The sequence below is a fragment of the Leptonychotes weddellii genome, chromosome 7 (genome assembly GCF_054177405.1).
Source record: "Leptonychotes weddellii isolate Sample4059 chromosome 7, ASM5417740v2, whole genome shotgun sequence".
Taxonomy (NCBI): Eukaryota; Metazoa; Chordata; class Mammalia; order Carnivora; family Phocidae; genus Leptonychotes; species Leptonychotes weddellii.
In genome coordinates this window covers 47,870,634-47,893,282 of record NC_138375.1, presented here as the reverse complement: position 1 = coordinate 47,893,282, position 22,649 = coordinate 47,870,634, and the positions used below count along the sequence as shown (strand labels likewise).

The 22,649-nt window shown below is 36.6% G+C and overlaps 1 protein-coding gene across 2 annotated transcripts in view; it reads right to left on the bottom strand.

The window, feature by feature from the left end:
* GABRG2 (gamma-aminobutyric acid type A receptor subunit gamma2) overlaps nt 1–22,649 on the bottom strand; it is a 101,170-nt gene that overhangs the window by 40,362 nt on the left and 38,159 nt on the right. The gene's annotated exons all lie outside the window — the stretch shown is intronic.

Sequence of the window (22,649 nt, the reverse complement as noted above, 5' to 3'; positions counted from 1 at the left end):
GGAGCTGTTCCAAGACCTCTACTTAGAAAGCCCCAGTGGCAACCATAGGCAATAATAAAGGTATAGCTAAGTATGCCAGGGGACTAAAAAGCCTATCAAATATAATAGAAGGGACTTCAAATGATAGCAAATGGGAGGTAGGAATACAGACCGCATTACACAATCAATGTAATATGGGAAGAAATGTGTCACGGTTGAACTGAATCATTTATGCATTAGGAAAGAAAAAGGCCAGCTTATCCTTAACATCAGAAGCAGCACTTCTCAAACTTCATTATGCCTAAGAATCACCCTGGGATCCTGTTGACAATATCTAGGGACACACCTCTGGAGACTCTAATTCCACAAATATGGGGAGGGGGTCTGGAAGTTTGTATTTTGAGTGAGTAGCAGGAGCAATGCTGGGATACCTATAATGTATTGTGAGAAACCATGCTCTAAAAAGATCAGAGGGGTAAAGGACAAGTTAACGAGACAATTCTACTTTGTTTTATTTCAGAGTCCTTACATTGCTGTAAGATGAGAAAGAACCAGTTGTCTTTATAAGTCATCTTAATGAATGACATATGAGAAACACAGTCATCTGGATCAACTGCAGAGATTTAAGTAAAGACATCAAAATCCTTTCCCCTACACCTCTTGGGGATGAATGTGTTTCTGAAGCCATTTTCTGAAAAGATTTTACAAATGAACACTATGCATATGACATGGGTTGTGGAACAATTCAGAAGGGGCTGGAACAGTCGCTATGATCAAACATGGTTATGTTTCTGCAGGAAAAGGTATGAATATTCACACTAAATGGGACATAGTCTATACCAAGCTCCATGTTGTTTCAGGTCAGTTTTTTCAGCTAAATGAGTTGAGATCAAGTTGTATTACTTTTGTGGTAATGAAATAAAAACTTCAACTGTCAAAGTAATACTGTAACTTGAGATCAAATACTGTGAATTTTAAAAGCTATACTTCATTAAATACTTAATATTTGCCTGCCATTGTACCTAGTGTATTACATATGATTTTGTTGTTGTTTTCACTATTTTCCTATGAAAAACATCTTCGTGCTCTTATTGTAAAGGTGAGGAAACTGAGGCCCAGAGGGTTAAAGTGATTGGCTCAAAGACAGGCTAGTGAGCGACAGAGCCAGGAGAGGAACATGGCTGACACTCTAATGATAGTATTCTTATGCCATGCTATATTGCTTCTCTCAAAAATTCTCTCATTCACAACTAAATTAAAAAAGACAAATGTGCTTCAGTGGCTATATAAATACAATTTTGAAATCCTTTCTCATTAATTCCTAAAATGATTTACTGTCCGTTATGTGTCTGCATAGTTTTTATGCAGTTTACAAATATTCCCATTTTTCTTTCTTTCTGGACCAGGGTAGAAAACCATTTATTCACTCCCTTTGAAGTTAGACATGGCCATGTGATTGCTACTGCAATATAATCTAACCTCTCTGGATTGATACAGCACTCAGAATCTGCTCTTACCCAGCTTTATTGCTTTGTATCTAAGATATTATTGGCTTCAGTTTTCGTTCCTAGTTTAGAAAATGATCAAAGTAAACATTAATAATGCTGTGTGATAATTTTGCTACTGACAATACCAGTCTTTCCTACCTTGGACCACTTCACCAACAATGCATTTTTGAAGGAATACAAGAAAAATACATTCTGTTTAAGATCTGATACCAAAGATTGTTCTTAACCTCTAGGTTTAACATTAAATGAGAAGTAGTAAATTTGATGTTAACACATTTTTAAAATGATTTTTCTTTTCACCTACTTTTTTTTTTTTTAAAGATTTTATTTATTTATTTTGACAGAAAGAGACACAGCGAGAGAGGGAACACAAGCAGGGGGAGTGGGAGAGGGAGAAGCAGGCTCCCCACTGAGCAGGGAGCCCGATGCGGGCCTTGATCCCAGGACCCTGGGATCATGACCTGAGCTGAAGGCAGACGCTTAACAACTGAGCCACCCAGGCACCCCCACCTATTTTTCTTATTACTGGGATTTTATTTTAATATTCTCTAGGTTTAAGAAAAAAAGCATCATTGTAATGGATGTTTACTGGTCTTTTACTTACTGTCTCCTCCCTCCCTTCTTCTTTGACCAAAGTACCTTACTTTCCCTTTGGGAATTTACTCTTCTTTCTCAGCCTCTGAATTTGGGTGGTTACTCATCCCATTCCAGATCCTAAGGTGGGGATTAATGTGATGATCCTATCCTCATGGCTAGAGCAATTGGTTCAGGGATGTGAACGTGACCAAATTTAAAGTTAATAGAAGAGAAAAATCAGAAATTCCAAGGAGAGATTCTGTCATTGACAGTGGGAAAAATAGGAAGTCTGGTCTCACTGCAGCCATGTACTACTACAAAGTGAGGAGTCAGATCTCCATGGTGACACTACGTTAAGTCTGAGGATGAAGCCAACACCATGGATAGAAGATGGAAGACATGAAAATAACCCAGATCTCTGGCAAACATTTTTTTTTCTTTTTAAAGATTTTATTTATTTGACAGAGAGAGACACAGCGAGAGAGGGAACACAAGCAGGGGGAGTGGGAGAGGGAGAAGCAGGCTTCCCGCTGAGCCGGGAGCCGGATGCGGGGCTCGATCCCAGGACTCTGGGATCATGACCTGAGCCGAAGGCAGACGCTTAACGACTGAGCCACCCAGGCGCCCCGGCAAACATTTTTTTAAGTTACTGTATTTGATACTCATGACTTAAATAATCCTGTATGACACATATTTTGATTATAAAAGTAAATTTTACTTAGACTACACTGAGACAAAGGGGACATAAGTATCATTACATAAGTTGGAAATATGGATTGCTCATTCTTGAATGGAACCAGTATCCAACTAGGCTTTAGACATTCCCCAAATATCCACTGAAAATTGTGCCACGAGAGGAGGTCGTTTAACACATCTGTGTTTTCTATGGATTTACAATCCTTTTGGAGAGCCAGGAAACGTATTGTAATAATTAAACACAAAGTGCTTAGCTGCATGGTGGTGAATTGTAAGTACAATGAAATTACTGAAGATGGCAATATGTGCAGCAATAATCAGGGAAAACATCATGCACAGAGTATCACTAGATCTCGAGTTTGAAGGTTGTTGTGGTTTGGCCATAGAGAAAGGGGTTCAGTATTTCAAGAAGGGGAATAGAACTGTCACGGAAGGAGATGGAAAAAATGGATACCTCCTCATCATTCACTTGGTCTGTTATGGGGGCAAGGCCCATTTCCTATAGCGTAGCTCTTTGCATCTTATATTAATCATGTGATGTAGCCAATATTAACTCCATTTTATAGAAGAGTTGTCCAGTTAGTTTAGTTTGGATTTGGTTTGACTTGATTCTTAGGGGTACAACATTGCAGCAGAGGTCTAACTCATAGTTATTAGGATATAGGGCCTATGAATTACACTTAAATATTCAGATTCTCCCTTAATTTTAACCAACACAACTTTCTCTTCCTGAATTATTCAAATTACTTCAAAATATGTAAGTACATACTTTGTCAGATTTTAAAATAAGCATACGCATCAGTGTGATTGTGTCTGTATGTTCCTTATAAAGTTAGCAGAATACTTCAAGCTCTAATCTAGTGGAATAAGGAAAGATGTATATTAAACTCAACCCATTCAACTCCACAAATTCTATTATGCTTCTTTACATAATTTTAAAACTCTTTAAAATCTGACTTTTGCCTTCAGTAACACTAAGATATTGCAAAGTTAGTGAGAACATTAATTTATCCATGCAAGCATGCATGTTTCTATGTGACCCTTTGATATCTAGCTCTTCCACATTTTACAAGCATAGACATTCAAATGCCAAACTAAGATCTTTCAGCAAAAATAGGAATTAATTTTCCTGATGTCATACTCTCAGTCTCTGTTGAAGGCCAATAATTCTGAGTACAAGCCCAGAATTCTGAATCATTTTCTAAAATGTGCCTACAAATCTTAAATTACATTAAACCACAATCCTTTGCTCTCAAGAAGATACATTCACATTCTTTCTGTTCTGTCCACATCTTTGTCAAACCCAATTTCTCCCTGTTTCCAAGTTTCTGAGTTCAATGCTCTGTCTCCATGATTCTTTCTTCTAGCTGTCTTCCTTCAATTGTACAACAGATACTTATGGAGTGTCTACTCTCCGTCAGGCCCTGTACTAGTTGTTAAGGAGATGACAATGAAGTTGGACTTTCATGACATTTTATCTGGATTCACTCTTTTTTTTTTTTATTTATTTCAGAGAGAGAGAGTGCAGAGTAAGAGAGAGAGAGCATGAGCAGGGGGAGGGGCAGAAGGAGAGGGGTTGATCCCAGGACGCCAGGATCATGGCCTAAGCCGAAGGCAGATGCTTAACCAACTGAGCCATCCAGACACCCCTGTATTCACTCTTAATAATAATTATAAAGGAGAAGCCCTCTCACCAAATATAAAAACCTTGTGGTAGGCTGTCTTAAAATGCATTTTAACCTAAAAATCTACAAAAGTACACTTTATCCACCACTTAAAAAAAATAGACCTAAAACTCTTTTTCTTTGAACAAGATTCTGCCAAATGTTTATCAGTGTGTCACTTCACACATTAATAAACCTTAAATTTATAGACCATAAATCTAAATTCATCTACCTTAAAAATTTGAAGTGTAAAATTTGTTTTAGTATCTCTTATTTTTATAATCATTTACAATTAGCTCACACCTAAATATATGACTTCATGTAATGTCTAATATATCATGAAAATAGTTTGACATTCATTAACATATTTCGGCAGAAACACAACTCTGGGTAAGTATTAAATTCGGCAGAATTATATGGACATGTAATAGAGCAACCCATGAACTTCAAGTGTTCAGATTGCCAGGGACAACAGAGAGAATGGAAAAAAGTAGCTCTGCAGACTAGTTTGAAGTGATTTAAACAAGGAGAGTAAACAGTTCCTCTATAGTTTTATAATTATTAGAATAACTAACATAATTAGATTTTAAGCTTCTGACAGTGAGATTATGGTCTCACATAATTTTGAACCTAACATCCCTCAATAAAATGTTTTGTTTACCATATGTGCTCAGGAAATACCAAATGAATAATGGATGAAATAACTAACTGAACTTGTATCATACTGTACAAATGATCCTATAGAAGTATATAGTGCTTTGAATTACAAAGCCATTTTTGTATACTTTAATCTCATTTACTTATTAGAGAGATTCTGTATGGTTGACTAAATAGAATATTTTAGTCCTTATTTATAGGCATGGAAACTGCGGCTCAGATAGGCTAGGAAACTTGCCCAAGTCCATGCAGCCTGCAGAGATGGTGCCAGAGCTCAGGTTATCTGACTCCTCTTCCAGAATTCACCCAAGTGAATGCACTAGTAATGCACTAGAAAGATGCATTATTCAAGTGAAAGCTACAGTCTGGAGCGCTGACTGCAACTTCCTAATATATATCACCACTGTACAGAGAATTCTAGCAGATATGATGTCACGTTTAGACATGAAATTGCAATTCTAGGGCTATGGGTCTCAAAGAGATCTTGATACTCTTCTTGCTATGATCTATTATATTCTCCTTGGCCACAAAAAGGAATCCTGAGGGACTAAATGCGAACTGAAAGGTTAGATACGACATCAAATGACTATCATATCTGGAGCTGCAGACAGATCAGATTTTTATGGTTGCCAAGTTCATGACTGGTACTCACATGGGCCAAAAATTTAATGTAAAAGACAAGAAAAGGCAGATAGAAACCATACAGCATTTCACTCAGCATTAAGCCAGCATAGCTATTGAAATACCACACTGACTGATGTGTTAGCAATGGCTCCCCAAGAAAACCCCAGTTCTCAGCGTGCTACCCTGGCAGTTACCCTCTGCAGACACCTCTCTCCCACCAGCCTCTGTTTGGGAGGCACTGAGCATCATAGGCGTGGGGACAAGCATCCCCGACCACCAGAAAGAGGGGTGGGTGGAGATAGGCACCTCACTAAATTAAGCCCCTGGAGCAGTCACAATTAAGAATTACAATAGCTCTTGGGGCGCCTGGGTGGCTCAGATGGTTAAGCGTCTGCCTTCGGCTCAGGTCGTGATCCCAGGGTCCTGGGATCGAGTCCCACATCAGGCTCCCTGCTCCTTGGGAGCCTGCTACTCTCTCTCTCTCTCTCTCTCTGTCTCTCATGAATAAATAAATAAAATCTTTAAAAAAAAAAAAAAAAGAATTACAATAGCTCTTAAAAAAAAAAAAAAGAATTACAATAGCTCTTAAACGAGATAATGACTGTACTGGTACTTTCAAATTATATTCCAAACACATACTAAGGTATTTTAAGAATTTGGGATATTTTTAGGATAATAGTTTCTTCATGGGGTGGGGGGCGGAAACTAAGGATGACATGCTATTGAAGCATGTAAGCATTAATGTGCTCTGATGTAGTAAAAAGTATGGATTGTTGTGTGTGATATTTCATCAGTCTTGTCACATAGAGGTTCATGTAAAAATTACTTAAAATTCAGTTAGATCCAGCTCATTGTCAATCCATTGGACTGTGGGCTGCTCAAGGGCAAGGACCATGCCTAATTTATCATCTTGAACCCTATTAATGGTCCTTAGAACACAGGAGGTCCTGAATAAATAACCAATACACAGAACTTAGCTGAGCTCAAAGAGAGGAACTAACCAGAGCTGAAAAGGAGCTACCTCCTGGTGGAGGTTAACAGCATCACACAGATGATGCACACGGGTAGGCTGTGCAGTCTCAGCTGAGTCTGAATCCCAGCTCTTCCACTCACTGTGTGACCTTTGTAAGTTACTTATCCTTTCTGAGCCTCGATTTTTCCATTCATAAAATGGCTGTATTAATATATCCACTGCATTCAGTAATTGAGAGAGTTAAATAACACTGGTACTAGGAATCAATTATTTCAATAGCAAAAAAAAAAAAAAAAAGTCTTTTTAGATTTTTTTTAAACTTTTCCCCAAAAAATGAAGTACAGTTTCTATTAAGGATTGAACATCCTGGGCCAATTCAAAACAACACGAAACAGTAGACATGAAACATCTTTCTAGGCAATATGTTTTGAGTGGGTTTACCCACTAATTTGCATGAATCCTTCATCTACATTGAGTTTCTGACTATTCCTAGCGTTGGTGAAACTCACTAGGAAAGAGCCTTGAAGAAAAAAGGAAGCTGATACATTCAGGGGCCTGGCAAGTGACCTTTAACATTTTTTCTTTTCATCAGTTAGCACAGGGTGAGGTATGCTACTTAGAAGCTAAGCAGCACTGTTGAACTTGCCTTTGGCAAAATCTACTAGCATTTTTTTGGCAAGTGCCCCTGGGGCATGCTGGTCTCAGTTTACATTGATTTCTAAAGTAAATTTTAACTACAGAATTAGTTTTCCTTTTTCTCTCTATCCCCTACCCCTCCCTAAAAGTATTCTCCTAAGTAATTCTACAGAGCAGATTGTTTAAGAACCTGGGATATGTGGCCTTTTCAATCTGATTTCAAATCCCCTATTTCTCTTACTGGCTGAGGGCTTGGACTAGTTACCTAACTTCCCTGAGTTACAGTTTTCTTATCTCTGAAAGCAGAGATATCTACTCGGAGGCTTTTACGGGAATTAAAAGAGAAATTTCATAGAAATTGCCATGGGCAGTTTGTTGTATGTAGTATGTTTTCAATAAATAAGTCATGTTATTAATTATCACACTGGATAACTGTGATGTCTTAAAATAAACAGCAATTATCCCAAGAGACATGTTCAATGAGGATACTAGTTTTTAAGAAGAAATAAGCTTCTGTTTTTCTTAGTCCCAAACAGAATGGAGACTAGCACTAATGCTGAATTTTGCCAATTTTCTTGCATCCACACTTAGAGTCAAGAGACCACGTTGACAGGGCGCCTGGGCTCAGTTGTTAAGTGTCTGCCTTCGGCTAAGGTCATGATCCCAGAGTCCCGGGATCTAGCCCCACATCACATCGAGCCCGCATGGGGCTCCCTGCTCTGTGGGAAGTCTGTTCTCCCTCTCCCACTCCCCCTGCTTGTGTTCCCTCTCTCACTGTGTCTGTCAAAAAAATAAATAAAACCTTTAAAAAAAAGACTGCATTGAATGTTTTGAAAGGAAAAAGTAATTCTTTTGAAATATGTTTCTAAATTTCTACATGAAGTTTAATTTCAAAATGTTTCCCATCCTACATTCCCCATCTAAAAGTTTAACTTTTGATCCCCAGAAAAGTGAAAACACTGAACTTAGCCCGCTTGGCCATCTCGCAAACCCCCAGCAACTCCAAGATTGTCAAATGCGGCAGGTCTCTTATTGACCTTAGGTTAAAATACATTAATTCTAGGAAACAGCCAAATTCCATTTTCCCTGTGTCTTCCACTGAGTATAACTTTCATTACCCTTTCATTTCTACATTTAGCCTTGATCTTTTAATAGCAGATTCCCCCTAGAGTAGCAAAAAAAAAAAAAGAATTTTGCCTTTAATAATACCCTTAATTTTGATCAGCTTGTCATCCTCATTAAGTCTTGATGACAAAATCTGATCACAGGGACCCAGAAGTGAGAGGCAGGAACTTGAGCCACACTCCCAGCCTTGCTCCGTCTGGAGCCGAGATCAATGATTCTTTCTTTTTTTTTAATGTTTTGGTTTCCTTACTGGCACAGAGATTTATATACTTTTAAGCCTTACCTTCAAGCCATGACTTTGGAACTTCAGATCTAGAGGGAGCCTTAGAGGTAATTGTTAAAGTAATGACGATGATGCTTTGGATATGTGCTGTACTCCCAACATGTTACAAAGCATTTCCACATCCATTATCTCCTTTGATTCTCCCCATACCTCTCTGAGAAAGGACTCCTGATAAAGCCATGCACATCTTACAGAAACTAAAGCAAAAAGGGATAAAAGGATTTGATCACGGGAATGCAGCAAGTTAGAGGCAAGCCTGCGAGTGGAACCTGGGTTTTAAGATTCTTATTCCAATTTTTCTGTCCCCACTCCATGATATTCCAACTAAGAATGTACAGTTATAACCACTATCAGCAATGCTAAGCCACATGTGACTTATTCCTCAGCACTGACTGCAACATCTTCTAGCCAATATAGAAGTAGAAATCGCTCATCTGGTCAACTCAGTCATTCTCTCCCTCTTCATTTTTTATTTTTCATTTTATTTTACCTCAATATCTGATGCAAGGGAAAGGACCTGTCTGTAAACTTTTGAGTTATAGAACTTTACAGAGAGGCTTGAGAGAGGTCTGCTGCAATGAAATCTGGAAACTCATCATTAGGTGCTTCATTTCCTGTGAAACTAGTTAGGAGAGCTTGCACTAGCCATTTCACTTCCCTGGGCTTTATTATTATATTTTTAATCTGGGAAATAAGGGCCTTTGACTAGGCAAATATGAAGTCTCTTTGACTTGCAGGTTTTTGACTTTATTACATAACCGCAGTATTGTTAGTAGTGTGGAATGGAAAAATAATGAATTGCTCCAACACATCTAGCAAATATGCGTGTGTGTGTGTGTGTGTGTGTGTGTGTGTGTGTATGTTAGAGACCCCAGGTTGGTCACGGTCAATCAACAAGTCAATTTAATATCCCTTTCCCAAATCCTTCCAAAGTCACTTTATGGGACAGCTATTTAAAGAGTATTCCCACGCACACATCTGCCCTTTTTGGGAAAATTTCAGCTTTCTTCTCCTTTTTTAGTCTAAATGTAAGGTTACAAAGCAAGCAGAAGTGAATCACTGCATCAATTACTATCTTCTATGAACTTTCAATTATAAATCACTTTTCCTCAGAGTCATTAAATATGCCTGAAATCTTCACACGCGTGTGTGCATGCGTGTGTGTGTGTGTGTGTGTGTGTTTTAATTTCAAGGGTTAGGGAAAAGAATGAGAAAGAAGGGAAAATACAATTATATTATGATCACATTGTCATCTATTTCCAAAGCTTTTCACAATTTCCTAAGCATTTTCAGATACTCATAGCAACTGTGGTAGGGAAATTGTAATTCTTCCATTTTACAGATAAAGTGAGGTCTGAGAGGTTAAATGACTTGGCCAGATGTATACATCTATTAATTAAGGTCAGCTAGGACTTAAGGCCAGCTCATCTCACCCCTAGCCAAGTATTCTTTCCTTTCAAATTTTACTATAAGTCTTGTCTTACTAATATACTACACATGTAATTTTTATCCATAATTTTATTTTGAGTCATAGATAATTCCTCTAGTAATAGAAAGCATTTTAACTAGCCTTGTTCAAGATGCTTCTGTTACTTCCTCATTCTTATCTTTGTAAAAGAAAACGGACTCTAACTTGATATGTCTAGTTATCAACACTCTAAATTTTGCCATCGACTTGAACAACACAACGTATTAGATTGTTATGGTTTCCCAGTGGCATGAAGTCTCTTGAAAACATGTGTTCTTTATTGTGTACCACCCACCGACACACACACCCACACACACACACAATCTGTTCATGTGAATAGCTTTTTTCCTTAATGAAAAGAAAATCACTATTTCCTACAAATGAGACCCAACAAAAATGCTATGCCTCAGTCTCAGAGCACAGGTTCAAATCCTGGCTCTGCCTCTTACCAGCTATATGATCATGGAATTAAAAATACTATCTACCTTTTAAAGTTGTTGCAGGTTTATATAAATAAACCTTGTAAAATACTTAGCATTGTGGCTGGCATACATAAAATGTCCAAGAAAAGCTGACTTTAGCATTTCATCTTCATCTTCATCCTCACCACCATCAGCACCACCATCAGCTCATCATTATCAACACCATTTATCTGTGTATAGATTAATAGTAGCAGATCTTTAGGACCAAAATATCTCCTACTACTAACTTATTCAGCATCAGCCAATGAAATGAAAATTCCTTTTTATATTAGCTTAGTCTTAGGCAAGTGGCCAGGAGGGAGCGGTAGATTGGAGATACAGATGCTTGTTGGTTAGTTCTAATTCTTTTAATAACTAGCCATGCAAAAATGTTTGAAATTATTAGTAGCAGTATACTTCACGTACTTCACCTATAACATAGAGGGACAGAATTAATTTTAAGAATGTTTCATAGAGGAAAGGGTTAAAATTATAGCTAATTGTTAAGATTAAATAAAAGAAAGGATTTAAATTTTACTTGAAACTAATCTATTTATACTCTTTTCTTACACAAGACTATTAGAGACAATTTTTTTCTCATGAAAAAGTAACAGCAATCAGGACAGCCTAACCTTTCGTTATTTTGTGGCCTTTATTAAATCATGTTCAATTACTTCCTCCTAGTGACAAGAGGATGATGTTGGTTTATTGTTTCTTAGAAGTTACACTACCTAATATCTGTAAAATTTAATTTAGTACGGGACCAATATTTACAGACTTGTTTTTCAATGTAATTAATAAAGCTGTCCCAGAAGTGTATCAGGGAAAATCTTGCCCATGTTTATAAAATGTGACAGTTCCTATCACCCTACAATCATTTTCATGTTAATATTCTGTCTTTTCATCTGCTCCTTCTGAAGCCAATTTTACATAAATAGGAAATCATGGCTATAGGTCATTGACAAAGAAGCAAGATTGACCCAAAACAGTCTCTTTTGAAGAGAATAAATCTCAGACTCAGAGACATTTTAATGACTGGTTTCTGTTTTCTTTGAGAGTAAGTCATTCCTTTCCCTTGCTAGTGGTGTTTTTTCCTGACCTGGTGTCTCAAGCTATACCTCTTTACTTGGCCAGGCAAATGGGCCATGTACACCGTAAAGGATTATACTAATGGTAAATTTTGATTATGATTTTGCAGTTCCAAATATTGTATTTTTTCCTACCAAGTCCATCCCTACAAAGGCCTTTAGCCCAGTGGCCCTTTGTGTAAGAGAAGCATGCATCCCACCCCATGGGCAACAGGCTTCTCTATATGACTTTGCTTTGGCAAAAGGAATGTGAGCCAAATAACTTAATGCCTATCAGAGCAGAAACTTTAAGGATCATTTTATTCTTCTACTATTTCTCCCTCAGCCATGAGAATAGCATGCCATGGAATGCAATATAATTTTTATTGAGTTTTAAGTCACTGATACTTAAGGGCTCTTTGCTACCATAGCATAGCATCTAGCTTAAACTGACTAATACAGTCGGATTCTGCCATGCTAGTATGCAACTAGCTTTAGATAGACAGAGGATAGCTGGATAGATAGCTAGACAGCAAGGTAGACAGATGCCATCACAATAAAGAGAAAACAAATTACATAGTAGATAAAGAAATATGGCCAGGAGCAAGTCTTTCTGCAAACACAAATTCAGAAACAGCCCTGATATTTGAGTCACCACTGTATTAGAAAATGAGCGTTGTCAGGACCTATGGGTGTCTGTCTAGTGACTTACTCTATGATCTTGGACAAGGCCTTTACCTTCTCTAGATACTTTCCTACAAGACTGGTTGTACATCATCTTACCTGGAAAATGAATATCGCACTATAGAAATACTGTGAAAAGTGAATGAGACGATTCTTATATAAAGAGCTTACAAATGCTAGTACATCATATTATTATTGTAGAGGTGGTAGATCAGTACTATTTTAATGGACTTCCAATTCTCAAGACTATCCATCAGCCAAAATTATATAATTAAGCTATTAAAAATAAAATAATAAATTGAGGTCATACTATGCACTCTTGATTACAAGTGTTCTTTCTATTTGAGGATACAAAGTGTCTGTTCTTCCTCCTCTCTGAAAGCCGTGTCAAAGCCACTGTCCTATCTTTGCCCTCTCCTAATTTCTCATTCAGTATAAATGCAGTTAGCATCCACCCTCATTCCTCACACCCACCATGGGCCTATTTTTCCCATGCCAAATTCATTTTTTCAGACCTTAACTAATTAACCAACCATCTCTATGGCAACACTCTGGGCCTCTTGCCCCCACAGTCACCACCGAAGTTCTCTATACATGACAGATAAAATAGATGTTAATTTCTAAATTTTACAGAATAAGAAAACCTGAGGAAGTTTCTATTAGGAACTTGTGGGGACATAGGAAACCTAACTGCCCACCAGAAGATTGCTTTATAACAAAGCTGCCAGGTATCAGGAAATATAGCACAGCATTTTAGAGGTGAAAGGAGCTTCAAATTCAATCTAGTCTGATTTTTTTTTTTTTTGAGACAAAGAAATCAAGGGTCAAATCAAAATATGACTTGCTCAAGGTCATTCAACTATATGGTAGCATCACCACAAAGGCAACTCTTAAGCAGCAATCAGTTTTTGCTCTATATCCAGTTGTCTCACCTCATCAAAGAAAATAAAGACAGAGCTTTATTGCAGAGCAATAATTGTAACAATCTTCAGAAAAGTACAACAGGACAGGAAAAACTGTCAATTGGCTATGCAAGACTACTAATCAGTAATGTGCAGGAAAATTGCAACCAAGCTTTTGACTGCTTAGATGTGAGCTAAAAAGGACAAATACAAACAAGACTAGATGCACAAATGTCTGCATATATAACTTCACCATTTTATGTTTATTGAAAATCCATCTTCCATGCAAGTGGATCATAGGGATAAAATGAGTAAACTTAAAATCGATTGGCCCTGCATAGGCTAGATATTTATGACAAATAAACCCAGTTGTAGAATGTAAAAAAGCAAGTGAAACGTAGGTTGGCCAGGTTCTGGCACTTCCCTGCAACTCACTATTTTCAAGCAAACCTTAGCTGAGTAATAGTTTTCACATATTTCTTTTTGCCTATAAAAAAGTAAAAAAAAAAAAAAAGTATTCATTTCCACACATACATACGTACTCTCATTTGGGGATTAACTTCATTTGCCCCAGTTTTCCTCAAAGATATGGATACGCTTAGGTTTTCAAAAATAAGGAAACAGTAAGTCACAAAGAAAGACATACAACCACAAAAATACAACAGGAAGTGGTAGGAACTTTGGTAAATTGGAGATTATGTGCCTCACCTATTCAGAAATGTCATAATTCAGTTCTACCCAATGATTTTCAAATACGAATGAAGACCCAGATGTTTAAGATGTAAAGATGTTTAAGATTTTCATATGGAAATTTTCAATTGTACAATGTTGACTAAAATAAAATTAAACTCATCCATGTCTAATGACCCATGCTCTACGCTAAGGTTGGACAACTGGCTACCAAGTTACAACCACTGATTTTACCTCTTCAGAGAAATTCCCTATAAGTAAAATTAAAATTGGGCTTGATCTTCAAGAGTTAGCCCTAAAATTTTATTTTTCTCTCAGTCTATTTTCACTCTCAGTCACGGAGACTGGTAACAAGAAATCACCAACTCAGAAATTGTAATCATTAGGTGGTAATAATTCATATCCATGATTACATTGTCTCTTTAACAAGGAGCTATTTACACAGCTCATGAATTACACACTGTCTTTTATATTACATAGCTCTTCACCACTTAGTGATCAGAATCAGGGTGCCTGGTTGTACATCATCTTACCTGGAAAATGCTTATGTTCAATAAGCATACCAGAAATCATGTTTGGAAACTATTCCAGTAAACTTAGTTGTCTCAGCTGAAGCTTTCATCTTCTCAGCAATGTCACTTATTTATTGTACTTCAGTGTTCTTACAGAGCTGACAGAGAAGCATTTACGGACAACACAATTAGGTTTGTGATGGGGATTGGAGAACTGTAATTTTAAGAAAATGCTATTTTTTAGTATTTCTTTTTGTCATTATTCTGAGAAATAATGCATAGCAAGGGGAAGTTAATTCAGGGGTAGACAAATTGGAAGACAAATATGAAAAATTAAACATTTATGATGTGACTCATGCTAATGAGAAGCACTGTCAATTTCTTAAGCAGCGGTTACGGAGATATCCATATATAAAAGTAAACAAAAACTAATTAAGTCATGTTTAACATATTTGTCAATTCTCGTTTCCTTGGGCTTTTCTGCCCTTCAGGAATGGATTAGTAATACTAGCTGTTCTTGCTTTTTTCTAAATGAGTTAGATTATATGAGATACAGGTGAGAATGGTAAACAAATTCTCCCCAGCTTGTATGCCCAGCAAATTTCTTTTCTGGACTGTTATGCACTGCAGTGTGCTGTGACCTTCATAATAACTTCCTTTTGAAAAAAAAAAAAAAAGAAAGTTAATAAAAAAAAAAATCCTTCTCATTGCTGTTTGCTTCCCTTTTCAGTCTGACAAGCTTAAATTTGCGTATCTGCCACACCGAATAGCATTATTTTCTGAAAATGCAAAAATAAGGTGAAGAAATTATTCAATTGCATCACAGTGAAAGGAACTGTGAATGAGTTTGTGTGTAGAGCATGATGTCTGTCGACTCAGTTTCTATTATCTCACATTTTTATATTTTTAAAAATTATTTAATGTTTTACGTTTATTTGGGGCAGCAGCTCGATAGGAGCTCCATTAGTCATATCAGTCACACGGATGAACGTGTCTTTTAAATATAGCAAAATAGGATTTTCAATTGAATTAGGAAACACCAAAGACTTGGATAAAAATTAACATCTTGACCTAGTTGGTTTTCATAGACTGTCAAAATAAGGTATTAATCTCCAAAATTACTGTAAATAATAGTCATGCAAACCTTTTATTAGGTTTTCTTTCTGATCAGTTTTGTGTAAGGAACAAATTTATACACATGAACTGGATCTGACAGTTTCTTAATTAAGGCCATATTTGGATGGTGACCAATAGGTCCACTTAGCAAGTGAATAGTATTATCTCATAGGCAATAAGTATGTTTTTGGAAAAGGAAAGGGAGGGCGCCTGAGTGGCTCAGTCGTTAAGCATCTGCCTTTGGCTCAGGTCATGAACCCAGGGTCCCCAGAGTCCTGGGATCAAGCCCTGCGGCGGGCTCCCTGCTCTGCAGGAAACCTGCTTCTCCCTCTCCCTCTCCCCCTGCTCATGTTCCCTCTCTCTGTCTCTGTCAGATAATGTCTCTGTCAAATAAATAAATAAAAATCTTTAAAAAAAAAAAAAGGAAAGGGATATCACTGATAAATTCTCACTTGTTATTGTTATATATGAATATAATTGCTATTCCTACAGACTAACATTTTGTTAATGTAGGTATAGGGTTATATTAAGTGATATTACTTCATTGCCTTGTGTAATATTACCTATTATCAAGCTTAAGAATTAACTTTTTCTTTTATTCAATTTATTTCTTTACCTAATATGTTTATGAGAAGCAATAGGGTATAAATTTGGTATCTGGGGGTGCCTGAGTGGCTCAGTTGTTAAGCAACTGCCTTCGGCTCAGGTCATGATCCCAGGGTCCTGAGATCTAGCCCCGCATGGGGCTCCCTGCTTCTCCCTCTCCCACTCTCCCTGCTTGTGTTCCCTCTCTCACTGTGTCTCTCTCTCTGTCAAATATATAAGTAAACAAAATCTTTAAAAAAAATTTTGGTATCTGGATAATTAACTCTACTTTATTGACTATCCTTGAACAAATTACTTAGCCCCTCTAAACTTAAGTTGCTTCATCTGTCAAATAGCAAAAGAATGTATTTCTCAGAGGCTTGTTGTGAAAAATAAAATGAGATCATGCATGTTGAGACCCTAAAAAGCCATAAAACCCACTGTCCCTTCCTAGCACACAACTGAGCTACATTTCCCAGGCTCATTTTATCTCCACGGGAACATACAACATTCTTGCCAATGGAATATAAGCAGAAACAAAGCATGTCACCTTGAAGCCAAACAATTTTCCTTAGATTTCATATGACTTCTCTATGCAACCTCTCTGTGTCTCTCAAGCCCTATCTCCCCACTAGGTAAAGTCAGAGCAACCTTGGAATTTAAAAAACTGATGTGGGATTTTTAAATGTAATATATAAATATTCTAATATCACAACTGAAAGAAAGTAACACATAAAATCTTGGGTTAACATTATATATAACACCATATATCACTAAAAACAAATATATGGGTGGGACTGTCACTCCTTCTAAATTAAAAATCTAAAGGAGTTTGTTTTTGCATTTGACTTGCTTTGAAAACATACTGAAAACTTGATGAAGGAAAACTTTAATTTATAAAGAAAGTTGCTCCTACATTAGGACATCCATAGTATAACTGTGGTTACATCAGAGGTTCTAGATAGGTCTAAAAACGAGGACTTCAAAGAAGCATCTAGTCAAGTGCATTCATTTTATAAACAAGGAACTTTCATCCCAGAGAAGGCAAATGACTTCCCCATGGCTACTCCTGGCCCAGCTCTCTTTGTTATTCATACATTTTCTTCTCTTGAAACCAAACTTAATTTTTTTTTCTAAATTGAAGCTTAAAAGTAAGATAAAAATCAATTATTGTGAAGTCTTCCACTGATTTAAGACATTGCATTGCTTCAAGTAGTTTGAAAGTTTATTATTGACGAAAATGAGCTCACAACTTACTTTGACTCCAAAGTCACAGGAGACTGTGGGATGAATGCACAGTTGTTTATTTGTCTCCTCACACCTAGGTTTCTTAATATTTTTTATTTCAACTTCTTCGGTGAAAAAAAATTACTGTTAACTTGTATCTTTTTTTTTTATTATTTTCCTTTTTCTTTCCCTTAAAATAGTTTACCTCCATGATGAGTAAAGTTTTGAAGTGTCTCCCTGGTTTGCCAAAGACATCTAAATTAAAACACAGTCTGGAAGGTAGGATCTATTTCTTTTTTCTGTTTGGAGAGTTATTTGACCAGTACATATACACTGATATACGTAGAGAAGGTTGGAGTTGAGCTTGGTACCAAATAAGGAATATAGGATACAAAGACATGAAGTAAGTACAACCTACCCAGAAAACCCCAGGGGGGTTAAGGGTACCGTGGGAGAACCGTGGGCAAGGTTTAAAGATATAGGGTAGATTATAAATATTTTAGAAATCAAGCAATGAACATGAACTTTATCCACAGAGCTAGTATTTCTAAAACTGCAGTCTGCCCATACTATTGGAAAGTAAGGTAAATTTAGTGGTATGTGGGCTTTTTATTTTAATATTTGTGTATTTCTTATAATAGAAATCAGGAAAATATAACTAGCACATGGAATCCTAGCCTAAAAGGTGAGTTAAAGACAAAAAGAAAGTAAATAATATTTAATGTTCATGGGTTTACCAAAAACTTATGGGGTTATTTCATGAAACACTGATGTTTGCACTCCTAAAGAAAATATGGAAGCTTTAAAGGTATTCTGACAAGGAAGAATGTGATATATTCTTTTTGATTCAGGATGATGGCATTTGGATCATAGGTTCTCCTACGAAACTTATTTGCCCACTTTTCTAGCCCACATTTCAGGATGAGAACATGAAGGAACAAAGTTCTGCTTGATACGAAAGATCATGTAGATAATTTGGTGAACTGGCAACGGCAACATGATCAGAAAGAACAAAGTCTTCTACTTGGGAGTAAACAATGAGTAATGGGAGTATATGTAATAGAATTCTGCATTGCTTATTAAATTGAGAGAAATTTTACAGTTTTATCAATATAATTGTCACAAGCAATCAATTCTACAATTGCTACTAATCAACAACTCTAAGCAAGCCACCGTCCTAATATCATGGATACAAATATGATTAAAACAAGGCTTCTGTTGTGAAATTTGTGATTTATTGGAATGAGGGGGCAGAAATAAAAAATGCCTAAGCAACACAAGGCAGAAATTATGTTTTTATAAGGTGGGTGAAAATGCTCTGAGGAAGAGTTAATGAAATAATGATGATAATAAGTATTAATAATAATGCCTTCCAATTACAGAGTCCTTTCTATGTTCCAGGCAAAATTTTAAGCATTTTTAATGGAGTATCTTACTTAATCCTCAGAGCAACCCTGCAACACTGGTGACATTGACCTTAGATATATTAAATAATAACACAAGCCAATATTCAAACTTGAGCTGTCTGACTCCAAGAGGACATGTAATTTAAAAATTGCTCCAAATTGTTTTGGTGGTAAGGTAAGTAAAGGCCTCATTGAAGAAGTGCTGTGCTTTTTAAGCCTTAAAGACATAAAGAAGGTAGGGATGAGTTGAAAAGCCATTCAAATGAGAAAGACTAAGATTCAGTTTGTTTATAGGATTGGCTTATTATATTCAGGAAAACATAGATGGATTAGTTCTGTCATCAAACAGGAAATTATGGAAAACAAAGCTAGAAAGTTCCTGAGATCAGGTGCTTGCATATTAGGAACAATAGCTTGTGCTAACTGACCTACTAAATTCTTGAAACATGGTGAAAGTTGTGTGTCCAGAAGACCCACTGGGCCTCAATGGGAATAAAATAGTGTAATAATTAAGAGCATGAGTCTAGGAGCAAGCTATGTGAACTTACAGTCCTGCAGTAAATGAGCCTCTAGAAGTCTGTTTCCTCATCCACAACGACATCTTGGGTATTGATGTGTAGTAAATAGGACCACGGTTATGAGAATTCAAGTAGGTTGTTTAGATAAGAGGTTAGCTACAGTGTGTGTAGTTAGTGCTCAGTAAGTGCTAGACTTTATGATTAATGTGTAAAAGACAGACTGTGGAAGGGAGAGACTGACAGCAGGGACATAACCTTAAAGGCTACCAACACAGTCCAGATGAGAACAGACAAAATCCTGAACTAGGACAGTGGCGATGGCAAGTGAAAAGAGGACAGTTACACAAGATGCTTCAGAGGCATAAATGCCTTTGTGATTCATTAGAGGTGGGAGGTAGAGACATGACTGAGTGTTCACGCCTGGCTCACTGGGACAACAATGGTGCTCTTCCCAGATGCAGAGCAATTATAAAGACATGATGGTTTGGAGGAGAAATCATGGATCCAGAATCCGTTTTGATATATTGACTATGAACTAAAGGTGTTCTTCAAGTCTTATCAATGTACCACCAAGGTAATATTTTTCTCAAATATGACACAGATAGGACTGGTGGTAAACAAGATGGTTCAGGTGGTGGATGCAAAGATTGTCAAATAGCACTGATTTACATGGTGAGAAGATTCTTTCCTGTGTAATGGTCATTCTACTCTTCTGTTTACATCAGTGAATTGTTTTGCTCTGGTACCAGCTGCACTTTCCCATTTCTCTAATACCTTTCTTTCTCTCTTTTCCAATATACTTAATCTGCAGAGCACACATATATGCACTTAAAATTTAAGAACATTTGTTTGCTTTTCATTATATTTTTGTATCAACTTTTATTGTGTCAGATGCTTCTGCTTTTCCAATTATGGTCCTAATATAAGGAACCAGCAGTAGAGTCACCACCTGGATATAACAAAGTCAGGAGAGGTGGGCTTAAATGAATGAAGTTTAGAAATCCCTGCAGTAAGCTAGGTCAGATTTTAGGCAATATTCTCACTCAGTATTGACCAAGGCTTTTTAAAAGGATATACATTTACTGTAAGTCTAGGAGAAAAATCACATTGTAATAAGGTTAAGATTTAAAACGAGTATAAATGTGATCTTCTAATAATTTCCCAAGAAAGTTTTCTTAATAACTTCCTAGTAGGTAGTAACTAGTTATGGAGCTCTGCTTTGAAGGTAAGATGGCTTCAGAAATCACACAAATGTTCATGCAGAAACTTCCAGTCATTACAAAATCAACTATCAAAAGAATCAGGCTGCCTCTTAGCACTGGTGTTAAGTTTCCGTTCAGTCCTTTCTCTTCACAGATGCAATTAAAATGGTACTGCACACAAAATACAAACCAGCAAAAGCCGGAAGTGGATAAGAAGACCAACAGGGAGGCTAACCACTGTATTTAAAATTCACAAAGAGTTGATGCAATCAATTAAATGATGCTCCTCAATATTAAATCTGATATCAATGAAGTTTTGCTTTGATTTCCTCAGGAAGATTAATAACTTCGTGACACCTTGGTAATTTTTCTTGCCATGCCTTAAATAAGTAGATCATTTTCTTCTGGAAATATCTCTTAATAGACAGTAAATACTCTAGATTGCAGAGGGAATGATATTAGGCCCTGTGATATAAAGCCAACCCATCCCTCACTGCCATTTGATTTTATTGCCCCTCTGGGCTCAAATGACTAAAAAGACCTGGTAGTCATCGATTTTTGGGTTCTGTTTTAGGGTGCTGGAATAATTACAGAAATAGGAATATACAACACAATTTAATGCCCAATTTCTCTTTCTGGAAGCATGCAGACTTAGAGATTATTTTTACACATGTTCCTCTTTTCACAGATGGAAAACCAGTTCTAAGGCAATCCTGAATCTTTTTGGGGGACCAAATAAAAGACTGTTCTAGTACTTGATGTTCAGGATTTGCAGCGAATAAGGGAACAGAAGGCCACTTTTCAAAAATATACTCAAGCATTTCTTTGACCTTCTTTTATATTCTTTTTGCAAATTAAGAGAGTTGAGAAATCTGCAAACACTGTTGGTAACAAGTGTTAGGACCAGATAGCTCTGAATTGGAGGATGATGGTTATGAAGATATAATCTTAAATTTATATTTTTGTATAGATCCTTAATTTGCTTCTCTATGTATAGTAGACCAAGGCCCTATTCCAAATCAGTCAACACAAAAATAGGTCCTATGAATTTCAGGAAAGAAAAAAAAAAATCAGGTATGCTGCAAATAAGTCAACAGAAAACAGCTCAACTCAGAGAAATACATTATCAAAATACCTGTCTTGATATTAAGCTGAGAACACAATGTTTATATTTGAAACAGGGACATAATTAGATTCACATAATTTTAAAAGGAATAGCTGGAGGGTTTTGCAGAGGGTTTATACTAGCCACCCATGAGACAGATCAGGTCTGGAAATATGTTTAAATAACACCACATGGGTTTTTAAATCAATTCAATTAATACCATTAAAAATCATGATATTTGATATAAAAATAAAAATTTTTAGCTTCTTGGGCACCTGCATGGCTCAGCTGGTTAAGTCACTGCCTTTGGCTTAGGTCATGATCCTGGAGTCCCGGGATCGAGTCCCACATCGCATTGGGCTCCCTGCTCAGCAGGAAGTCTACTTCTCCCTCTGACCCTCCCCCCTCTCATGCTCTCTTTCTCAAATAAATAAATAAAATCTTAAAAAAAAAATTAGCTTCTAAGAAATCTGAAGTCCTGAGCACATTAGGTCCCATACACATCTGAGAATTATAAATAATATTAGTAAAAGCTACTATTTATTGAATGCTAAGTGCCAGATATCATTCTAAGCATTTTCCTTTTATTTTCCCCTTCACACACATAGTATATCTGTGATACAGGTCTTTTTGTCCACATTAGATATCTGGGAGAGTTGATCCCTGAGAAATACAGTAATTTTCTCAAAATCTATAGGTGGTAACTGATAGATTTGGGATTTAAAACCAGGCCTGTCCCATATCCATGATGTAGCAATTCAAAATATTAAATTACTGAATGCTGAATCAGTCCATATCCAATATGATCACATTTCTGCATTTGTAGAAAGTTAATGTTCCTTGTGTGATTACTTTAAATGCTGCTATTTCAATATACCATGAAACCTATTTCCTAAAAGAAACATTACACCTACACCTCATAAATATTTTGCTTTTAAAATAATTGCTACTCATTTTTGCTTAAAGAAATTACACAAATAGGGGA